The 24253-nt window shown below is 46.1% G+C and overlaps 1 pseudogene; it reads left to right on the forward strand.

Annotated features, from left to right (window-relative positions):
- Positions 1–340: 340 nt before the first annotated feature.
- On the forward strand, positions 341–22576 carry LOC130886533 (40S ribosomal protein S8-like; annotated as a pseudogene).
- The last annotated feature ends 1677 nt before the right edge of the window (positions 22577–24253 follow it).

The following is a 24253-nucleotide window of genomic DNA, read 5'->3' on the forward strand; positions in this document are numbered from 1 at the left end:
TCGGCGGCAGTGCGAGTCACTCAGATCAGTATGGCCCAGGTGACAGTATGACCCTCCGACACCAACATGGCCTCAGGTGGCAGCCCATTCCCCAGGCATCTGCATGACCTTTGATGGTAGCAGGAGACACAGACATCGATGCAGACCCTGGCTGTGGTAGGGCCATGGACCCAGACATGACCCTTAGCATTTCAGCACTGGATACCATGGCCCTAGGTGGCAGCACTGGTTACCCAGATCTGCATGGCCCCAACAGTGGCAGGCTCTTAGACACCAACATGGCCACAGGTGACAGTCCAGACTCCAAGCATCCGCATAGACTTTGATGGTAACAGGAGCCATGGACATCAACACAGACCACGGCTTTGGCAGGGCCACAGACCCAGACATCTCCTTTGTCAGCAGCTCAGGGCTGATGTCGCCATGGCCCCGGGTGGCAGCCCAGGCCACTCAGGTCAGCATGACCTCTGCAGTGGCATGGCCTTTGGACACCAACATGACCACAGGTGGTGGCCCCGGGCATCCATGTGACCTTTGGTGGCAACATAGGCCATGGACATCAGCACAGACCCTGGCTGCAGTAGGATCACACACCCATATGTGGTCCTCAGCAGCAGCCTGGGCACAGATGTCACTATGGTCCTGGGTGGCAACACAGACCGCCCACATCAGCCCCTTCCTCGCCCCCTTTGCTTCCTCAGTTACTCCTCTCTCCACAGAACATGCACCTCTCCACCTCTCTTTCTTCCCATTTCTCCACCATGTAGTTGTTGAGCATAATGGTGCCCATTGGGCATGTTGAGTGTACTCCACCTGTCCAGGCCTACCAGGACCTGATGTGTTGACTGAGGTTTCTGTCCTGCCCAGTTCCCACAGTTGTTAGGTCCCAAAGAATCACACAGAAGTCTTCATTAGTTATAAACTCATTGGCCCATTAGCTCAGGCTTCTTATTAACTCTTATAACTTATATTAACCCATTATTCTTATCTATGTTAGCCACATGATTCCGTACCTTTTTCAGTGGGGCAATCACATCTTCCTTCTTCTGTGGTTGGGACAGGACTAGGGAGTAATAGACTTCCTCCTTCCCAGAATTCTCCTGTTCTCATTGACCCACCTCTACTTCCTGTCTGGTTGTTCTGCCTATACTCCCTCCCTGGCTACTGGTCAATCAGCATTTATTTAAAACATAATTGACAGAATATAGATGATTGTCCCACACCACTGATGGGACTTGGATCCTATTTTTTAATCCAATCTGTTAGTCTATGTCTTCTTATTGGAGATTTGGGACCATTAATGTTGTGAGTTAGCAATAGTCATGCCTATCAATCCCTGTTATTTTGTTGTGGTGGTACGGGTTCCCACTTTGATTAGGTCTGAGATTATTCAATAGTCATGCCTATCAATCCCTGTTATTTTGTTGTGGTGGTACGGGTCCCCACTTTGATTAGGTCTGAGATTATTCAATAGTCATGCCTATCAATCCCTGTTATTTTGTTGTGGTGGTACGGGTCCCCACTTTGATTAGGTCTGAGATTATTCAATAGTCATGCCTATCAATCCCTGTTATTTTGTTGTGGTGGTACGGGTCCCCACTTTGATTAGGTCTGAGATTATTCAATAGTCATGCCTATCAATCCCTGTTATTTTGTTGTGGTGGTACGGGTCCCCACTTTGATTAGGTCTGAGATTATTCAATAGTCATGCCTATCAATCCCTGTTATTTTGTTGTGGTGGTACGGGTCCCCACTTTGATTAGGTCTGAGATTATTCAATAGTCATGCCTATCAATCCCTGTTATTTTGTTGTGGTGGTACGGGTCCCCACTTTGATTAGGTCTGAGATTATTCAATAGTCATGCCTATCAATCCCTGTTATTTTGTTGTGGTGGTACGGGTCCCCACTTTGATTAGGTCTGAGATTACTTATTCCTTGTGTCATTTTAGGGGTAGTGAACCTTCTCTTCAGACTGAAATTTTTCTTCTAGTACCTTTTCTAGAGTTGGATTGCTGTACAGAAATTTGTTTTTAACATGAAATGTTTCTCTTCCTCTCTCAGTTGCTGGGTATGGTAGTTTGGGCTGGCATCTGTGGCCTCTCAGACCTTGGGGAACATCCATCTAGGCCTTTCTGACTTCCAAAGTCAACAATGAAAAGCCAGCTGTTATTCTAAGGGACCTGCTTTATATATGACTTGGTCTTTTTCCCTTCCAGATTTTAATACCCATTGTTTGTTCTGTTCATTTAGTGTTTTGATTATTATGTATCATGGAGAATTTCTTTTCTGGTTCTGCCTATTTGATGTTCTGTAAGCCTTCTGTATCATTTATAAAAATACTTTGTTAAAAATATTTTCTGTGCCTTTGACCTGGTTTTATTCTCTTTCCTCTATACCTATTATTTGTAGGTTTGGACTTTTTACAGTGTGATAGATTCCTTGGAGATTTTGAGATTTAGGTTTGTATTTGATTGAGATATCTGTCTTTTCTACTTCATTTTCAAGACCTAAAATCCTCTCTTCCTGATCTTTAATCGCTTGGTGAGGCTTACCTTGGAGGTTTTTTTTTTTTTTTTTTTTTTTTTTGACTTTCTAAAGTTTTTATTTTCAGCTTTACTTCAATTTGGGTTTTCTTTAGTAATTCTATTCATTGTTAAATTCAACTTTCATATCTTGAATTGTCTTCATTATTTAATTCAACTCTTTGTATTTCATGATCTTCCTGAAAGTGTTTATTCTTATCCTCTTTATAATTGCAATTGTGAAGTCCTTGCCTTCTGGACCAGTTAATCTGTTTTCTCCTGCTGCGCTGAGCTTCCTCCATCCCAGAGGAGGGACCTTGTCTTGGTTGTTCACGTTTGTTTTTGCACTGGGATCTAAGCATCTGGAGTTATGACATTTTAAGTGTTTCTAGGTATAGAAATCTGGTCTTGCCTTTTTAGGTGAGTGTTCTCTGGTTCTTTGGTTGCCCAATCTGGGTCCTAGCCAAGGATGGCTGTGCTGAGCTGCACTGTAGTTTGCCAGGGAGTCGCAAAGGAATAAAGATGGTCTCGGAGGACAGGATGGAAGGGGAGGCAGGGAAAACTGGGGAGGCCTGACTTGGGTCTGTATCAAGAGGCCCAGTCACAAACATCTTAGGTATTCTGTCTGTCTCTGGGGGAGTCTTACATATGAACACACACAGACATGAACAACAGACTCCTTTCTTGAAACAATGTAAGCAAAAAAAAAAAAAAAAAAACCATGAATCAATATCTTTAATGTACAGAGGTATTAACATCAGTCAATCTAAAGATCCTTGTTCAACAAACTGTCTTTCAAAACAGAAGACAAAGTAAAGCTGTTTTTCAAACAAAAATAGAAGGAATCCATCACCAGAAAACTCATATTACAAGAAGCATTTGAGAGAAGTCCTGCAGACAGCACAATGACATCCGACAGAGAGTTAGATGTCCTCATAGAAATGAGTTAGGAATAACAATTCCAGGAGGATGTAGAAAGATGGTTTTTATTTTTTAAATCTCACATGAAGATAATGGGCTGCTTAAAGCAAAAACAATAACCATATGTTGTTGGATTTAGAGGTAAAACAAATGACCACAATGCTACAAAGGCCTGGAGGGGAGAGATGGGAACACACTCTTGTAAGACTCTTGCAATATATATGGGTAATATAACATAATTTGGTTCATTAAAGATGAATACTGTAACCCTAAAGCAAGACAGAAATAATATGATGAAGAGTGACCGCCAATGAAGCAACAAATGAGATAAGATGGGGTCATAAAATATAATCAGCAGCAAATAAAGCAGAAAAGGAGGGCCGAGAAACAAAAAGCAAAATACACACAGTAAGTAAGTGTCAGGATGAAAGCTTTCAACACAACTGCATCCATAGTCACGGTCAGTGAGAGTGCGCAGGTTATCGGTGGGGTTTAAAAAGCAGCACTTGCTTAAATGCCACCTATTAAAAAAAAATGCAACTTCAGTGTAAAGATGTGTGCGGTAAGACGGGTATAATTATCTATTGCCGGACAGCTGAGCCAATTTGATAACGAAGCAAAGAAGGGCAAGCTGTCCTAACAATTACCTATAAACGCTCCGGAAGAGTGGTGTCAATGCAGGGTGACCCGCACAGGAGCAGGCAAATGGAGACAGACCAAAATGGGCCTTGGTATGACTGGAGCTTTACGACTTTGCTAAAATGCTCCCACCCCCTGGAAGGCAGGCAGGCATTGTTTCATAAGCAGTGTTGAGAAGACTGCCTTCCATCTGGATAAAAATGAAGTAAGTTTTGCTTGAGACTATGTATAAACAGGAACATTGATCAGATTAAAGAACTAAAAATTGAAGGCAATGCTTAAAAAATAATCAAAGAAGATTTGGATAAGTTATGAGCATGTGTGTGTATGAGCACGCTCACCCATTTGTGCCTGTGCACCCATTTGTGTGTGTTCAGAGGCCAGATGGCATTGGGGTCCTTCTCTGTCATGCTCTGCCCCTGAGACAGGGTCTCTTGCTGAATCCAGAGTTCACTATATTTTAGCTCTGCTGAGAGGCAGGATCTCAGAAATCTCTCTGTCTCTGTCCTCCGGCACTGGTGCTACAGGCGTCCGTGGCTTTTAATATTTATTTATTTATTATGTATACAATATTCTGTCTGTGTGTATGCCTGCAGGCCAGAAGAGGGCACCAGACCCCATTACAGATGGTTGTGAGCCACCATGTGGTTGCTGGGAATTGAACTCAGGACCTTTGCAAGAGCAGGCAATGCTCTTAACCTCTGAGCCATCTCTCCAGCCACCCCCCACACACCCAGTTTTTATGTGGGTGCTGGGGAGCTAAGTTTAGGTCCTCATCGTTGTGCTGTTCTTACACTCACCCACTAAGCCACTCCATCAGCCTGCTGGGGAGCAGTCTGGTCACATGAACTTGGTAGAGAGTCCATTCTAGAGAAAACAATGACCCCTAAAATGCCAATTATGAAGCAAGAGTCAAGTTCAAAGTTAAGGGTCTCTGCTCTCCAGAAGATCCAGTATACAAGTCACTGGACAGTTGACAGAAGATATTTGGGGTGAAGATCTTTACAATGACTAAAACCTGACAAAGGATCAATATATAGACCCTGAGCTGCCCAACATGACAGCAGCTAGACACCTATTGCTAGCTACGTCTACATTTAAACTGCTGAAAATTAAACATTATTTAAAAACCCAGTTCCTCAGCCACATCGTCCACATTTCCAGAACTAATCTGCTGGCGGCAGCGTTTGCCACGTTTACATGAACAAGCACAGTTTTATAACTGTTCACGGTATGCAACAGTAGTGTTCTAAGACATACAGGGATGTTTTATAGAACAAGAAAAAAAGTTAAGATGCTCCTTAGGAAAATGGGCAATGGACAAAAGAGAACCCAAGTAGTTAGAAATGCACCTGTAATACTGACTCATGCTGAAAGCTGGGCAATATCCAATGGTCAGCTTGTAAAACTGGAGGCTTCCTATGTTGACAATAGGGATGTGGAGTGGTGTGGCTGTTGTTGTAGAAACACCCGTCACTGTCTACTTCAACTAAATGGATGTTTACACCCATGGGTCTGGTGTCCTTTTGTGGACTCCTTTCTTATTACATACAGCCATCAGAAAAAAGAGCACTTATCAAATTTATAGCAAGAAAGCCTTTTGTTTAGGCTTATATGTATTTTGCTTGTTTTCTTGCTTTTTAAACATGTTTGAGAGTTTCTTATCTTTATATGAAGTTTATTCATTCATCCCTTACTCTCATCTCCTTCTTTCCACACTGAGACCTTTCTTCCCAGCAGGTCCCTCTCCCACTTTCCCATCTTCCTTTTGTATATGATCCGCTAATTGTATTTACAGCATAGGGAACATGATAGTGGCTACACCAGTGAAGAAAATGACCTCCCCACCACTGCCAGGCTGCCCCCACAACCCCCAAAAAAACATCAGTTGCTAATAGATCCTTGAGGGTGGGGCAGGAATTCGCATCTCTCTGTTCATGGTGAAGTAGTGATGAGGTGCAGTCCCGTGCAGGTCTTGTGTGGATGGCCCCAGTGGGGTGAGGTGCAATGAGCAATGGCTATATCACGTCCAGAAGATCTCCTCATCCCCTGACTTTTATATTCTTTACACCCTGAGCCTTGGGGAAGGTCACATAGATGTACCATTTAGTGATGAACATTCCACCACTACTTATTGTTGACATTCTGGCCAGTTGCAGGTTTCTGTATTAAGCATCATCCCCTGCAATAAGGAATTTTTCTGATGAAGGCTGTGTAGCACTGATCTATGGATATAAACAGGAATATTTAGAAGGCAGTTTGGTACCATGACTATTTAACAAAGCAATAGTATTAGATCTCCCCAGGGCCCATGACCTCCCAACCACAGGCTCAAGACCATTCTAATAGAATTAAGCATGAGTTTCCTCCTGTGGAGTGGAGCTGAGATGCAGTCGTAAAGCATTTGTTTACTCCCATAACAATCGTGCCACTACTGCACCAAACCATACAGTGGGCCTGGCAGCTTGGTACAGTAGCTGCAGGATTTGCAGCTGGGTGAGGCTGTTAATGATATTTTCCCCCATAGCATCCTATACACCACCTTCTGATACTGTGAATACTAGGCAGTAGGCGAGAGAGAAGCCTCTAGCTTGTTTCTGCTTATTTTCTCTGTCCTGTGATAAAAGTCTGCAGAGTTTTCCACAAACGTCTTTCCCGTCTAGTTCAGGTGGGAGCCAAGAGCAATGGCGGAAGGTCTGTATGGGTTTGGAGGCCTCTGGGGTCTCTCTGACCATTGTACTTTTTTTAGTTTTGAGATAATGTCTCACTAAGCAGCCCTGGCTTGCCTTATAGTCACTAGATAGCCTAAGCTGTCCTCAAACTCACAATGATTCTCTGCCTCAGCTTCTTAGTTGCTGGGATTATACGCATGCACCACTGCCCAGTTTATGACTGAAATGTTAAATCACCAAATGCTAAAGCTGAGAATTCTAAAGAAACTAATAGTGATAAGATTGGCAATATGGGTTTCCGTCGAGTGGGCCCGATTACAGGATCTAAAAGCACAATGCTGTTGATATAACATGAAACACCCTCTAAAGAACACCATGGATTTTTTTTTTTTTAAAAGACTCATAAATTACGTAAGGGTGGATAGCAGACACATCAGGGCAGTACTGCCGAGGAGCAAACAACTGAAGGGCCCCTCAGTGATGAGGCTCAGGGGTGGCTGCTGATGCCAGTGTGTGGATGCATGAGGAACATCATCCCTCATGGAGACAGTGGAGGGGCTGTGATGAACAGAACTCATGCTTAGAGAGAGAATTAAAGGTCAGCCTGTGGAAGGGATCTGAAGGGGAACTAACTGGCTTTCCCTTCTCTCTGGAAGTCTTGCGCCTGCCCCAGAGGCACAAGTGAAAGTGGAAATGAGGTTCCTGTGATTGGATTCCTTCAAATTGGCAACTTAATAATACTTCCTCTCCAGGGAGCACAAGTCCAGTCTCAGCTGACCTGATGTCTGTCTACGGCTCGAAGCACTGTGAGTAAAGAAAGAAGACCTTGCAGGACTGTGCAATGCTTGCATGAGGAAAGCAGGACTGCCTCTGATTAGGAAATCCATCAAGAAACAAATGGAAATCCTGCGAAAGCTCTCAGTGCCCCACTGCCTGTCCCTGCAGAGAGATCCTTCTCCATTTTGCCTCCTTTCCAATCTGGGCATCCATCCTGCTCCCTTCCATACCAGAAGCTCTGCCTCCTCCAAGTCGACTCCCTTGTGTGTTCCAGCCATAGGCAGGTTTCCTCGCATCTCCCTAAACTTCCTTAGGCACCTGCTCAGTGCCCTCCCACTTCCTGAGATCTTCTCATACTCTCTGCTCCTTCGTGAATCCTGCTTCCGACCTGCTGTGGCACACGTCCACGGTGTTCATCACCTCGTGTTTCCATTTTTACAGGCGTCCTGTTGTCTCCCAGATCCTGTTGTTTCTGCTGAGAAGTCAGCTCAAGTTAATGGCTTAATTTAAAATTTTTATTTGTTGATTTATTATTATTGCGTGTGTGCACATACGTGCTATGGTGCACTGTAGAGGTCAGAGGTCTGAGAACAACATTCAGGAGCCAGTTCTTGCCTTCCTCTGCTGGATGCAGGTTGTCACGTTTTTACGGTAAGTGCTTTTGCCTTCTGAGCCATCTTGCTGGCCTACGTTTAAGTAACATCTTTTTGTGTGCATTGTGCGTGGCGCAAGTTCCCAGTGTGTGTTCAGGTGCACCCACGTGCACAGGTGCTCCTATGTGCAGACTCGAGGTCCATGTCAATACTTTCCCTCACTCCATCTTATGCACTGAGGCAAGGTCTCACAAACTGAACCCAGAGCTCACTAAAACAATTCCAGGGATCCTCACCTCCTCCTTCCAAACACCGGGATTACAGGTGGGCTGCCGAGCTCCACCCAATGCTTACATAGAGCTTTGATGTTTCTGCTAACTTTAAATCAACTATAAATTCTTGACATAGGGCTTCTGCTCCACTACTTCTCATCTCAGGTTCCTTCCCATGGTTCCTTGGTTGTTACTTTTGCTGCTGTATTTGAGATTCTCTTCTGACTCATCAGATGCTCATTAATTTCTTCCTCAAATGTCTATTCCAGATTCACAGTTATTGAATTTCTTTGCTTTTTTTTTAAAAAAAAAATAATCTCATCTTTCATTTTTCAAAGATCACAACAAGCAATTATTTTAGAGTCAGCTTTAGTCTCTGGATTTCCTGCTGGGTTTGGGGGCTATGAATGAACTGGAGGAAATAATTTGCTTCCCTCATCCCAAGGTCAGTGCTTTTGTTGCTTCTGTCCAAGCTTCTGAGGACCATTGTTTTCTGTGTTTTGTCCGTTCTCCAAGCCTCATGGGTGGGGGTTGCTTCCTATGGGAGGGTAAATATAGTCTCTTATTTTGCCTTGGTTAAGAACAAACCCCAACTTTTCTTTTGAAACATAGGTTATGATGGCTTGGGTGATGGCTCAATCAATAGAATGTTTGCAGCTCAGGCATGAGGACCTGAGTTTGGTCCCAGAACCTGTTCTAAAAGGAAGTCAGGTGCAGAGGGTCACTTGTGACTTCAGGTTGGAGAGGTGGAGCTGGGAAGACCCCTGGACTCGTTAGCCAGCCTGGTCTACTTGGTGAGCGCATGCTAAAGGTGAAAGACCCTGTCTCAAAAACAAAACAAACTAGTAGGTAGGGTTTAGTGATGCCTTTGATCCCAGCAACCCAGCGCTGAGGAAGACTGAGGCAGGCAGATCTCTGTGAGTTTGAGGCCAGCCTGGTTGACAGCCAGAATTACGCAGAGAGACCTTGTCTCAAAACCAAAACAAACAAAACAAAACAAAACATAAACAAAGAATCAACAAGGTAAGCTGAACCTAAGAAACAATAGTCAATGTCTGGTCTCCACAAACGCTCTCTCTCTCTCTCTCTCTCTCTCACACACACACACACACACACACACACACGCACACACACACACATATACTGAGTGTTTTAGCTTAAAGAGCTATATTTATTCTGTTCTAATTTTAGTTAACTCAGATTCTCATTTCTACTTTCTTGGAGACATGGACATTTCATTATATTTTAACTAAGAAAGCAACCAACCTCAAGTCTCCTTAGTAGACTATACTGTACAAGATATGCCCATTTCTTCTACCTTCCCTTTCTTTGTCTGCAGTCAGCATGTGCCAGTCAGACTTCAGAGCCTCTTTCCCGGTAGCTGGGGATAGCTGTTGCTGCTGTCTTTAGTCGTCAGCTGCTGTGACCATAGCTGGCTTCCCCTGAAGCAGGTATGGTCACATCGGCCATGTCCACCTAACTTTCCACAGAAGCCCTGGTCTCTGTGGAAACCTTGGGGCTCTAGAGGATTTTGACATAAGTTTTAAAACCCAGCCCATTTATCTTTTGGGTGTTTGTAGATTTCTGAAATCAGTCTCCATTTGCCCTAAGATGTGTCTGACCATTCTTCTCCTCTTTCTCTATTTCCATCCTCTGATCAGCAGAGCTTCCTCAAGCTCCTCCAGCTTCCTTGCTGCTCAGCCCAGACTCTCTTGGGTGTAAACTCTGCCCTGTGGACACTGTGGGATGTGTGTCATCATTGGTGTTGTTAGAGGTAGACACTTGTGTGATTCCCTGCCCACAGATCAACTGGATGTCACATTGGCTTTGGCGCACTACAACCAAGAAGCAGCTAAAGCAAAAGCAGACTTTCCATCTCGCTCAAACCTCACCCATGAGAAACACGCCCTCCTGCTCCCTGTCCTTTCTTAGCCAGACTTCTACAGGAACGGTCTGTGCTTGCTCTCTTTACAACCTCATGCCTGCCCCCATGTTGATCTGGCTTCAACAGGCCCCTCTCAGCCTCCCACAGTGTCTTTCAGCCCATCAAGTCTTATCTTGCTTGTGGCTGCAGAGTCACCCACCCTGTCCTGTCCTCTCCCCAGCCTCCTCCATTCTGTCTGACCTTTCCCTGCTCGGGTCTTAGTCCTTTGTCTTGATCTTTCGCAGGGGAACCATGAGCTCCAGTGGCTTTGATGACTACAGTTTGATGAAGGTATACATCAAAGGATGAGGCAACTCTGTAATCAAGGGAGTATAGCAGGTCTTGTCTTAGACACTGGGAGGATTTTTTGTGGTGGAGAATCAAGCCAGCTGAACAAGAACGGCACAAGGACACACCTGTTGCTCTTAGGTGTGGCGTCTGAATGCTGACAAGCTTGGACGTCCGTGACTTGGGCATCTGGAATGTGCAAGGCAGGTTCCCATGCTAAGAATAGTATACATCTGATATTTCATGCAAGTGCAGAGTAATCCGTCCGATCAGGGAACTGAGTGAGATCCCACTGTCTCAAGTTGCTGAGAGCATTTGCATGTGTGTTGCCACTGGCTTTGCATATGTCTATGTGAACACTAAGCTGCCTTTCTTTGGCTGCTGTTCTAAACAATCTCAGCCTGGGAGTTCTCTGTCCTGCAACGACTTCACAGCCCTTCTCAGCTGAGTTGGATCCACCGTCCCAAGTGTGACCATTTGAGGACTCCCCGTCATTCTCCTGTGGCTCTAGTGGCTCCCGAGCAAGCCTCTCCCCTCCCACTCTGTAGGCTTCTTGAAGACAGGTCTGGTCCCTCACAGCAGTCAGCGAAGCACTTCTTACTCTGACCACCGAGCAAGTGCATCTGACAGAAGAGCCTGGGGATTCCTGAGGAAGTTGACAATGGATGACAAGACTTGGGGCAGCTCACCCACTCCTGCCAATTATGAAGTACCACCAGAGAAGCTTAGTGTGACCACTTGGCAGCCGCTGAATTAGGCAAACAGTTCCCTGAGTGACGAGAAGAGGCCACCGGGAGACCAGTCCAGGTTGTGCCACATTCCAGTGAAGTGAAGACCAGGAGAAGCGGGCAGTCAGTTCATACAGGCCAAGTAATGGCCCAGGCCCAAGCCAATGCAGGGCGTAGGGAGGAGGCTTCAGGCTTAACATTCTGATCATTCCAGCCATCCAGATCCCTTCAGATCTGCTTCTCCTCCCCCCCCCCCACGAGAGCTTCTGGAAACTTCTGTGGCCACACCCCGTCCTGTGCCTGAGTCTGCTCATCCCCTTGGCCTGCAGCAACGTTTACACCTGCCCTCTGTATATCAGAACACCAGCCATTTTCCCTAAATTCCTTTCTCAGCCATGCCCAATTCTTTTCTAGGTCAGTGGTTATAGGTTAGCTGGGTCACAAGACAGTTTTTAGGAACATCTTTTGTTTTGTTTGTTGCAGTACTGGGAACCAAACCCAGGACCTCATGGGCCTTGTGCATTTGAGGGAAGCAGTCTACTGCTGAGTGAAAACCCCACCCGACAGCGTCCTTTGTAATAAAAAGATGCTCTTTATTTTTTCTCTTTCTCCCTTCCTTCTTTTAAAAACCTCACGTCTTTCTGTGGAGCCCAGGCTGGCCTTGAACCCATGACCCTCTATTTTACAGTGCAGTGCTGGCTAGGTATCAGCCCACACTGAGTCAAGTGTCGTCCCTGTTGCAAATGTTGCCAGCCTTGGCACATGCTCAGTGAGGTTGGCTGCTTCCTGCTTGCTTCCGTTTTAAAGCAGGAAGGCAGTGAAAGGCCAGGAGACAGACAGAACTGGCAGAAAGGAAGGGGGCTATCTGATCAGGCCTTAGCATCGGTGAGAGACCAGCCTTTCCCTCAGGCCCCCAAAGCTTCTCAGGCTATGAGAGGTTTTACTACCGAGTAGAAATGAGTGTATCCGTACGGAGCAGGTAGCTTGCAGCAACCAGCAGGCTGCTGTCAGATACTGTCAATAACCAGAAATCCAAATGTGAGCAGGTGACAGAGACACCTATGATATGGTTGTACGCCAGTTGCCAGTGGCTGCCTCCCCAGATGATGGCTGCCATACAACCCATGAACAGACGAAAAGGAGTAAGGGCTAAGGTGTTGCGGTGATGGGGCTCCCCAAAGGAGGATTCAAGGTAGGGACTCCCAAGAAACCAGGAGCCAGAGCCAGCCTGGGGCCAGAGTTCTTGTCCCCTAGTTGCCTCATGCTGCCTGGAGTGTCAGGGACTAACACTGCAGAGGGGCCAGGGCCATCTGCCAAACTGCTGGCAGCGCCCGGCCCATCCCTTTACAGTATGGGCAGCTGCACAGTACAAAGCCCGCAGGGAAGGGGAGTGTGGGAACCCCAGGCTGCAGAAGTCACTGGCACAGAGCCAAGAACAGTGTGCCCTTCCTCCTCTGTCTCCCTTCCCTGCTTTCCGCAAGTTATTCAGATTGCGGTCTGTAAATCAACAAATTTAACAAGAGACCACAAAGGAGGCCCTGGGAGAAGCTTCCTTTCCCTGAGAAGTCTCACCTGAGTTTCACCAATGAGGAAATAGTAATAACTCCAGCGATAGCCGCGCGGTCTCTGTGAGGGTGAGACTCGTAGGCACCAGGGGTTTCTCAAGACTGCCTGGGGAGCTGACAGACACCAGCAGGTTCGCGTGCCTCGGGTGGCCTTTCCAGAAAGGGGCAGCCCCAGGGGAAACCACAGCCTCTATGATGCCTGCTCCCTTGTGCGGCGACTGTGCCCTGTTTAACGGGAGTAATCTTCTAGAAGCATGTTGGGAATCTGAAAGACGGGGCCACGTGACTACACTTTCCATTGCTTTGTGGTATCAGATTGACATACAGGATGGAGTATGAAGATCAGACAACCAAAGAAAGCATGGAGGTAAAAAAGACTGTGTCCATGAGGGCTTCCTGGGACCCAAGGGGCAGACTGCTTTGGGGTCCTCTGACCATCTGACAGAGAGACTGAGAGGAGTGACGTCAATCCTGGAGCAGGAAATAAAAGGCTTAGAGGGTGATAATGTTGCCCGCTTTTAATCCCAGAACTTGGGAGGCAGAGGCAGGCAGAGTTTTTTTTTTTTTCATTTGAGACCAGCCTGGTCTATAAAGTGAACTGAGTTCAAGCCGGGGCTACACAGTGAGACCCTATCTTAAAATAACAAAACAAAAAGAGGCTTAGAGAACCAAGAGGCTTCAGGGAAGAAATACCCAAGACCTGAAGAGGCCTTTGCTGGGAGGGTTTGTAGGTTCTGAACTAGAGAAGGCCTGGCTTGATATTTGAGAGTCACTCTGACAACATGCATGCGTGAGTGTGCGCACGCACATGCACACACAGACAGAGACAGACAGGGAGAGAGAGAGATCATAGGGGAAGACAGGCGAAGCAAACTTAAGCAGAAATTTTCCTGAGCACAGAAAATAACCACTGTGGAGGGAAAGGGAGAATAAAGTCTGCAGAAGGCCATCAGCTAAGGGAGGACGGGCAGGGAGGGGTGTGTGAAGATCACAGGGTATGTGGGAACAGAATAGCCTTGTGGGCTTAAAGAATGTTCCGCTCTGTGTTAGGGGAACTGAGAAGGGGGTTGAAGGACTTGAAGAGAGAAGATCTCAGTCTGCCCAAGTCTTGGCAGTCTTGGCAGTCTTGGCGAAGAAACCCAGCTCTTTCATCCACGGCCCAAAAGCCTAGTGAGGGACTGCCCACATTCTCAGCCACCCTGGGCTCTCAACAGTCCCCAAACTGGCTTTCTCTGTGCACCTAACTCTTCCTCGCTGCCTCGTCTAAACACACTGTCGATGTTGCTATGGATACATCATCCCCGTAGCTCCTTGACCCCCTCTAGTACCTTCCTTCAGCTCATTGCCTTTGAGACATGTCCTTCAAATGTGTCCTTTAAAATTCTTTGTTCTGGTGTCTTGTGTATGCTAGGTAAGTACTTGACAGCTGAACTACAACCCAGGCCCATTATACCCATCTCAGGTCTGATTACTGTGGATAGTGCTTTGAACTGACTTATTAATCTGGGCACTCATTGCATGCCAACTCTTTGTGTAGGGGTGGGAAGAGGTGAGCCCTCTCTGTATCCGTCCTGAGGATGCCAACCAAAGCTTCCTCCATGAGATGGGTGGACAGGTGTTGTGGTCTGGACATGAAACCTTCTCCACAGGCTCAAGTGTTTGAACCCTTGGTCCCCAGTAGGTGGCACTGTTTAGGAAGACTGTAGAACCTTTAGGAAGTGGATTCTTAGTGGAGAAAGTGGGTCACCAGAAGCAGGCGTTGAGTTTTCATAGCCTCGCTCCACTCCACTTCCTGTTCAGGCTCTCCTCTTCCTATGTAGACGCAATGTGGCCAGCCAGCCTTCTGCTCCTACCATCAAGCCTGCCCTGCCTGCTGTCACGGCTTCCCTGTCATAGTAGACTCCATCCCTCCAGAGTTGTAAGCCAAAATAAACTCTTTCTCCCTTAAAGTTCCTTTCCTTAGGGCATTTTATCACCATAGCAAGAGATTAGCTAAGGCTATGGCTAGCAAGAGCCCAGCATGATACATTTTGTTTGATCAAAGTTTTATATGACCCAACCCCCCCCAGAAATGAAGACCAAGGAAGGACACAGAGAACTGTTTTTTATTAGTATTTTTAATTGTGTGTGGTATGTGGCTACTTTAGCATGGCACAGTGTTTCTGGTTTTTGGTTGAGACGGGGTCTCATTTAGCCTAGGTTGGCCTCAAACTTGCCAAGTAGCTGAGGCTGGCCTTGATGTTCCCAACTCTGCCTTCCAAGTGCTGGGTTGCAGATGGGCGCCACTACGCCAGGCTGGAGGAGCTAATGTAACAGAGGGTGGAAAACCCCAGAAAAGCCCCTGTTGCGATTCTTCCTGGTCTCTCCGTGCAGCGTTATCTCTGCTGGGGCTTAAGCCAGGACCTTCTGGAATAACAGCTCAGGGGGAAGGAAGGGAGTCGTCTTTCCAGGTTTCATCCCTGGCATTTGAGGAAAGGACTTCCAGTTCCTACACTCACCTTGGGAAAGAGGAACCCTAGTTTCAAGGATGCAGTCAACCGGGCGGTGGTGGTGCAAGCCTTTAATCCCAGCACTCGGGAGGCAGAGGCAGGCGGATCTCTGGGAGTTCAAGGCCAGCCTGGTCTACAAGAGCTAGTTCCAGGACAGACACCAAAGCTACAGAGAAACCCTGTCTCGAAAAACCAAAAAAAAAAAAAAAAAAAAAAAGGATGCAGTCAGTAGGAGGGCAGAGGGTCAGGGGCATCGCTTCTGATAGCTTCCAAACCCCTTTAGCCCAAAGTGTTTAAAGTTCCCTTCCTTGAGTGGCATTAATTTCTCTACCCTTTAATACAAAAGTGAGGTGATTTATTTTAAACTTGAAAAGAAAAAAGATGCTTAAAACGACAAGAAAATGTCTGGGGGGAAAGGTCTAGGAATGTGGACAGATGAGATTTAAAACAGACCAGTTACAGGAACTGGAAGAACGGGTATGCTAACACTGAAAGAGAAGAGCAGCCACCCAAACAGATAGGGCGATGGTGAGTGGCATGAGAATGGTATTTCAAGTCAGGGGGAGGAAGGAGGTGACTGTCCAACACCAGTGTCAAGACTGGTCTTTAAAACAACCACGGTGTCTAGGGTCAGTTTGCCTAGCATGCAAGAAGTTCTGGGTCCAGTATCCATCCCCACAATAAATAAATAGATAAATAAATATATGAATAAGATCAAAAATAAATAAAAAGGATGGATTCTTGTTTTGTTCTTTATCTCAAAGAATACTACAAGTAATTATAAAATGCAGAAATATTTTGCATGTATGGCAGGAAAATATTTCCAGGGACCCCAAGTAAACTAGGAGCTATAAAGGGAAGGACAAATAGACACAGATGTAGGCAGAGGTTTTCATCAAGACCACTAGTCAGCTCTGTCCTGCCAGCCAGCTTTCAAATAATCACACAGAGATTTAATATTAATTATAAATTTTCAGCCAATAGCATAGGCTTGTTACTAACTAGCTCTTACAACTTAAATTATCTTATATTTTAATCCTGGATCTACCTTGTGGCTCAGTACCTTATCTCAGTATGGCATGTTCATCTCCTGCTTCCTCTGCACAAGGTTCATGACTCCTGAGACTCGGCCCTTCTTCCCTCCCAGCATCCTCCTAGCCTGGCTCTCCTGCTCAGTCTCTTTCTGCCCAGCTCTAAACCAGTCAGTTCTTTATTAACCAATGAGAGTAATACATATTTAAAGTGTACAAAGACTGTAGAAATGGCTCAGTGGTCAAGACCACTTGTTTGTCTTACAGAGGACCCATGTTTGATTCCCAGCACCCACATGGTGGTTCAGGACCAACATAATTCCAGTCCCAGAGGATCTGGCACCCTCTTCTGGCCACCACTGTCACCAAGCACGCATATGATGTACACAGATGTACATGCAGGCAAAAACACTCACACATAAAATAAAATGAATATATCTAATTTAATTTTTTTCAAAAAAAATAAAAAGTAACTATTTTGCCAGTCAGCTTTTCCTTGGTTGCCTTGCTCTGCAGTGGAGATAACAATTTGGTCACGGTTTTCAAAAATGTCAAAATACAGATAAAGACTCTCAAAATATGTGACAAATGCTGGTTTATGTGTGTAGCAATGTCTTTAAAATTGCTATAAGCCGCTGGGTGGTGGTGGCACACGCCTTTAATCCTAGCATATGGGAGACAGGCAAGAGGATCTCTGAGTTAAAAAACAGCCTGGTTTACATAGTGAGTTCCAGGACATCCAGGGCTACACAGGGCAGCCCTGTGTTGAAAAACAAACAGCAAAACAAAGCAAAACAAAAACCACTTACTGTAACACAGAGATAGTGAACAGCTACTGGAAAGAGACTAGAGACCAATGGACTGTGCACTTACGCTCATCAGTCGGCTTTAACCAAATACAGATGACACCAATGAGATAACACCTGTGCATATGTGGCACGTGTGTGTGTGTGCACACGCACATGTGTGTGCGAGCCTGCGTGCACCCTTGAAAGTGGAGGCCAGACGCTGATGATAACTATCTTTCTCAATTGCTCCCCACCTTAGTTTTTGATGCTGGATCTCTCTCTGTCTCTGTCTCTGTCTCTGTCTCTCTCTCTCTCTCTCTCTCTCTCTCACACACACACACACACACACACACTCCTTTGAATCTGGAACCCAGTAGCTCAGCTAGACTCCCAGAGGTTCATCTACAATGCCCAGAAATCCCCGTGCCTCCACCCCTCTACCATTCTACAGGCCTACAGGTCTGCATGCTTGTGTGGCAAGCACTTTGCCAACTGAGCCATCTCCCGGGGCCCACCGTTAGTTTTTATAGTCAGATTGAAGGCTGGAATACCAAGAGTGCTCATGGTGGCACAGCCTATAAAGCTTTAATTAATTGATTTGTGATCCCACATCTGGGTGTAGAAGTAAACAGACAGAAATGGGATTTGGAAAAGATTTCCATAGCCACTGCAGAAATGGTCTCGAAAGCGACCTAAATGTGCAGTAACAGACGAAAGGATGAAGGAAGTGTAGTGTCTTTGCACTCCGGATGGAAATTCTGCTACGTGCTATAACATGAATGGATATTAAGTCATCATGTGAACTATAGTAAGCCAGTCTTGAAGTCCGACGCTGGGCGACTCCACTTCAGTGAGGTAAAGTCAAACTTGTTCACAGCACAGTGGCCACCAGAGCCAGGGAGGCTGAAAGAGATGCATTTATTGACATCCAATATATGTTATCTTTTTCTTTCATTGAAATTAGTTTTATCAGTGTATATTAGTTACACATAAGAAAGGGCGTCATTGTAATATTTTAGTCCATACATATAACGCACTTTGGTCACATGCACCCTCCACTACTCTTTCCTGCCCTACCGTCCCCTCCCCTTCCCTAACAGCCTCCCTCCCATGTACTTCCCTGTCTCTGCTCAAACCTCCAGAAACTTCACACATGAGGGAAAACATGATATTTGCTTTTTTTTTTTTTTTTTGGTTAGTTTATTGTGCTATAAATGATCTAGAGACCAATGATGGTCTCTAGATCAACCCATTTTCCTGCAGTTTCTTTATAGTAGAGTACTCTATAGTAGGAGGCCACTTGTTTTGTTCCCAGCTGTTCAGTCCCGAAATAATCACACAGAAACCATATTATTTGCAATACTCTTTGGCCAATAGCTTAAGCGTATTTATGGCTAACTCATATCTTAAATTCACCCATCTCCATTAATCAGTGTATCGTCACAAGGCTGTAGCTTACCTGGTAAAGTTCCTGCATCTGTCTCCAGTGGGGCCACATGACTTCTCCTGACTCTGCCTCCTTTCTCCCAGCATTCAGTTTAGTTTCCCTGCCTAGTTCTCTACCCTATCACAGGCCCCAAACAGCTTCTTTATTAGCCAATGGCATTCACAGCTTACAGAGGGGCATCCCACATCCGCTGTCTCTCATTCTCACCTTTCTCCCCAAGGGCAGTCTGCTTTATTCAAGTCATGGTATAAAGTCCTCCATACTTACTTCTTCAGCTACAGCTCGACAAGACAGAGGCAGGGCTGGCACTAGACAGTGGCAATCTACTCGTTGTTACAGCCACGGGCACATCATTGAATTCCATAACTGCATAAGTGTGAAAACAGCCACGATAAACGTGTGTGCAGATATCTCTGTTGCCCTTACCTTTGAATCCTTTCGGGCAAATACTTTGAAGTGTTGTATTTAGATCATGTGATATTTAGGAATGGCTTTTTTTTTTTTTTTTTTTTTTTTTTGGTTTTTTGAGACAAGGTTTCTCTGTGGTTTTGGAGCCTGTTCTGGAACTAGCTCTTGTAGACCAGGCTGGTCTTGAACTCACAGAGATCTGCCTGCCTCTGCCTCCCGAGTGCTGGGATTAAAGGCGTGCGCCACCACCGCCCGGCCTAGGAATGGCTTTTTTCTGAGCCATTTTTTCTGAATGTTTAAGGCACCATGTTCGGAACAGTTTATGGTGATACACGCCTTTAATCCCAGCACTCAGGAGGCAGAGGCAAGTGGATCCTTGTAAGTTTGAGGCCAGCCTGGTCTACACAGTGAGTTCTTGGCTAGTCAGGTCTACATAGTAAGACCCTGTTACAATAAATAAAGCAAAATAAATTCACATAAAACAACAATTTGTTAAGTCCACCAAAATGAAAGCAGGAGGTAGGTAGAGGGCCAATTAAGAAATCCGATTGGAAACTTTCGTTCGGTTTCTGCCCTCTAGTGGACAAAAGGATAACTCCACTGCTTGTCTTAGAAGATAAGGTTAGTTTTTCCTCCTTCCCTTTTAACCACAAGGATGAGTATTCACTATGGGTCTACAAATATTTTTCACAAGTTCACAGTGTAAGTTTCATTTCTGACAAGGCTGTCCTGCATCTTCAAAACAAGTTCCACGCCTGCATTCTGTTAGTCTCTGCTCTTCTTCCCAATTCGTATTTCCGCTTTCAAGGGCCCCTGTGACCTCACTGGGTCCCCCCATAACTGCAGGTATCTCTTATCTTATATTTATTTTTGGTTTTTCAAGACAGGGTTTCTCTGTGGTTTTGGAGCCTGTCCTGGAACTAGCTCTTGTAGACCAGGCTGGTCTCGAACTCACAGAGATCCGCCTGCCTCTGCCTCCCGAGTGCTGGGATTAAAGGCGTGCGCCACCACCGCCCGGCTCAGGTATCTCTTATCTTAAAGTCAGTTTATTAGCAAGATTCATTCTGTCTGTGAGCTTAAATCACCACACCTTCGGGTGCCTGTGGCTAAGCCGCCATCCAGGGAGAATATTCTGTTCACCACACGTTCCGTCTTCAGTGGTTTGGATTTCATCTTTCGGTTTGACTCCACAGAGCCGGTACAACCTGAAACTGCCTACAAGTAAGGAATAAAAGATTGGGAGAGGGTTTGGAGGAGGAGTTAGCCAGGCAGCAGCGGCAGTGGCGGTGCACCCTGTAAACCTAGCATTTGGGAGGCAGAAGCAGGTGGATCTCATTGGGAGATTCCATCTCCCCAAATATTTCCACTTCTACATTCATGTCAAAGACAATTTTATTTGGTTTTGTTTTATTTTTTGAGACAGAGTTTCTCTGTGTAACAGTCCTGACTGTCTTAGAACTCACTTGTAGACCAAGCTGGTCTCGAACTCAGAGATCCACTTGTCTCTGTCTCCTGAGTACTGGGATCAAAGGCCTGTGCCACCACTGCCTGGCAAATACAATTTTTATAACTCAAGAAAAGAAAAAAAAGGAATGAAGACATTTCTCAAAAAACCTTCCTCCTCATCTTCTTTTTTAAAAGAAAAAAAAACCTATTTCTGCAATAATAAGTCTTGGCTTTAAAGATTATTTCTGCTTTGGGGTTTAAAAAGTAATTTGGAGAAACTCTGGATCTTTCTGTCTTCTGAAACAGTCCCTCAGGTCACTGACCTCAGCGGTAGGAAGGGTGTGGCACCAGGTTTCGCGGTCCCAGCTTCTTGGGACAGTGTCCACTCTACTCTGAGGACTTAGTTCTGCTCGGGGAAAGAGCTCAGTCAGCAAACTACTTGCCACAGAAGCACAAGGCCCTAAGTTTGACCTTCACTTTCAAAAGCGGACGTAGTAGTGTGTGCTGTAACCCCAGCATTGGGACGTGGGACTGGGCGGTCCTGGAGCTTGCTAACCGGTTGGTCTAGGTGACTTGGAAAGTTCCAGACTCTGAGGAGCAGCACCGAAGTAACTAACCTCTGGCTTCCACGACTGTGTGCACATGAATGCATGTATACACACACATGCACACACCCCAGCTCTGGGAAGAGGGACCAGGAGTGTGTACCCCAATTGATGAGGGTCTTCAGTAAGGAATTTATGGTGGTTTGAATAAGAATGGCCCTTATAGAATTGAATGCTAAAGTGGTGGCTCTATTTGAAAGGATTATGAGGTGTGGCCTTGTTGGAGAAAGTGTGTCACTGGAGGTGGGTTTTGAGGTTTCAAAAGCCCATTCCAGGCCCAGTGTCTCTCTTCCTGCTGCCTGTGGATCCAGATGTAAAACTCTCGGCTACTTCTCCAGCACCCTGTCTGCCTGCATGCCGCCATGCTCCCCAGTGCTGCCATGCTCCCCACCATGATGATAATGAACTAAACCTCTGAAACTAGCTCCAATTAAATGCTTTCTTTAGCAAGAGTTGCCATGGTCATGGTGTCTCTTCACAGCGATAGGACAACACGGGAACACGAATCTGGCTCTTTCCAGCCAGTGCCAAGCGATAGACATCTTGGGACAACTGGCACAAGAAACACAAGACAGACGTAAGAGAAAACCCTACCATAAGAAGTGCAAGTATGAAGTGTGAGCTGGGACTACCTGCTCCAACGCTAAGATTGGCACAGTCCGAATGCGAGGAGGCAATAAGAAGTACCGAGCCCTAAGATTGGGTGTGAGGAACTTTTCCTGGGGCTCTGAGTGTTATACTTACAAAACAAGGATCACTGATGCTGTCTACAGTGCATCCAGTAAGGAGCCGGTCCGCGCCAAGACCCTGGTGAAGAACTGCTTGCTTGTTGACAGCATACCACACCACCAGTGTGCGAGTCCCACAATGCACTGCGCCTGGGCCGCAAGAAGGGAACCAAGCTAAACAAGAAAACTATCAAAGGAAATTCAAAAGAAATACGATGAAAGGAAACAGAAGCCCAAACCAGCAGTCTGCTAGAGGAGCGGTCTGCTGGAGGAGCGGTCTGCTGGAGGAGTGGTTCCAGCAGGGCAAGCGTCTTCTTGCCTGCATTGCCTCTAGACCAGGGCAGCGCGGCAAAGCAGAGAGCTATGGGCTAGAAAGCAAGAGCTGGGATTCTAGCTGAGGAAAATCAAAGCGTGGGAAGGCAAACAAACCATCATTCATAGCTCATGTAATAAAGGTGTTTATGTTCTACAAAAAAAAAAAAAAAAAAAAAAAAAAAACCGCGTAGGCAAGAGTGGCCTTGGTGAAGCCCTTTCAGGCTCCCGGGACACTTGACCAACCTTTGTCCCCAATCCCTTCATCCCGCAGGGTTCTCTGAAGTACAAAAGGACCAGGTTCCGGAAAGGACGTCAGTCCTTGCCCAGTGGTCACGACCCCTCCTGGTGCGCAGAGGGGTGATGAAATGGCGTGCTGTCCCGGTACCAACTTCTGCAGCGCAGCGTTGGATGATGTAGCTGGAGTTCCTGAACGGACTGCCCAGGCAGGAAAGGGAAATCTAGCATGTGGGATCCTTGGCTGGCTGCTATGGAAAAGAGAATTTGGAAAATTTAGAATAATTCCACAGTAGGCTTCGTTTTTCCCAGAGGAAGTATGTCTCTTTCTTCATCCACGTGTAAATTCCGAGAAGAGACTCTATCCAGGTCACAAGCACTCCCATGTCACAACAAGGAAGCCGGTTTTGGCAGGGTGAGTGTCTTGTACTGTGATTAGGGCCACAGCTTAATGTTCTTAGGTGTTCAGTGTCCTTCTCCCAAGCGATAGCAAGTTCTTAACATAGTAGTACTTCCTGGGAAAGAAAAACGTGATTGCATGCATCGTAGCCTCACGCCAGCTCTTTAAGTTACTGGAAATGCTAAACTCTATTTCCATTGATAAACTTATTTGATTATGGGCCTCGGGGGATGGCTCGCCAGCAACATGCTTGCCCCAGCACTGATGTAACAAGCCACACAGGCAGTTTGCCTCTGTAATTACAGTCTGGAAGGACAGAGACAAAAGGACCCCTGGGGCCTGTGGACCAGCCACTGAGCTCCAGGTTCAGTGAGAGAGCCTGTTTCAGCTTCCAAAAAAATAAGGTGGGAAGTGACTGAGGAAGACACTGGCCGCCACAAGCCCATTCACGTGCACACAACGTGTGCGTGCTCCTCTACAAAACATGTTCACACACAAACGAATAAACAAAATGTTATCAAAGGCTGCCCGCCATAGGCAACATTTGTCCAGATGAAAATTTACATTTTGCCGTTCTGAACGATCGTGGGAACTGAAAACTTAAAGTAGTAACTTTTGTCCTTCACGACACAGGCAGGATGTGTGAGGGATTCAGGGAAATCACTCCTCTATGGGTTCTCTGGGCACCAAACCACAGAGGAACAAACACAGGAACAGAAGACAGTAGCTGAGCAGGAACACAGCCTGCTCTGCTCGAGCAAAGTCACTGCCAGCGACCACAGATCTTTCTAAAGTATTCCAGGAAAATTAGCGATCCAGCTTTCTCTGGCTCTTCCATAGACCTGAGCCTCCTTCCCAAACCCTGCCAACTGGGCTGGAGACCAAAACGCACGGAGAAGGCCATGTCTGGTGCATGCTACAAGAATGGAATGGGGAGACCGAAAAGTCTCAAGACCTCTGTCTTTCTCAGAGCATTGTGGTTTTGTCTACTTACGTTATTTACATGTTTAACCTCTCTCTCTCTCTCTCTCTCTCTCTCTCTCTCTCTCTCTCTCTCTCTCTCTCCCAGGGTCTTCTGCACATGAGACTTTTTTATTCTTCCCCTGAGCGACACTCCTAACTCTGTGCTCTTTTCAACCCAGTTTCTTACTGGCTTCTCTGTAGCTTTGGAGCCTGTCCTGGCACTCGCTCTGTAGACCAGGCTGGACTCGAACTCACAGAGATCCGCCTGCCTCTGGCTTCCAAGTGCTGGGATTAAAGGCTAGTTTTGCTTTTTAAGACAGGGTCTCTCCATGTAACTCTTGCTGGCCTGAAACCTCACTCAGAAGACCAAACTGGCCTCGGAGTCACGGAGATCATGGATCCTCCTGAGTGCTGGGTTAAAGGTGCACACCACTGTGCCTGTCTCATTTGCTTCTTAATGGAGTTATGTTTAAAACTATTGTAAGATGTTTTTAAAT

Source organism: Chionomys nivalis, chromosome 14, assembly GCF_950005125.1.
Source record: "Chionomys nivalis chromosome 14, mChiNiv1.1, whole genome shotgun sequence".
Classification (NCBI taxonomy): domain Eukaryota; kingdom Metazoa; phylum Chordata; class Mammalia; order Rodentia; family Cricetidae; genus Chionomys; species Chionomys nivalis.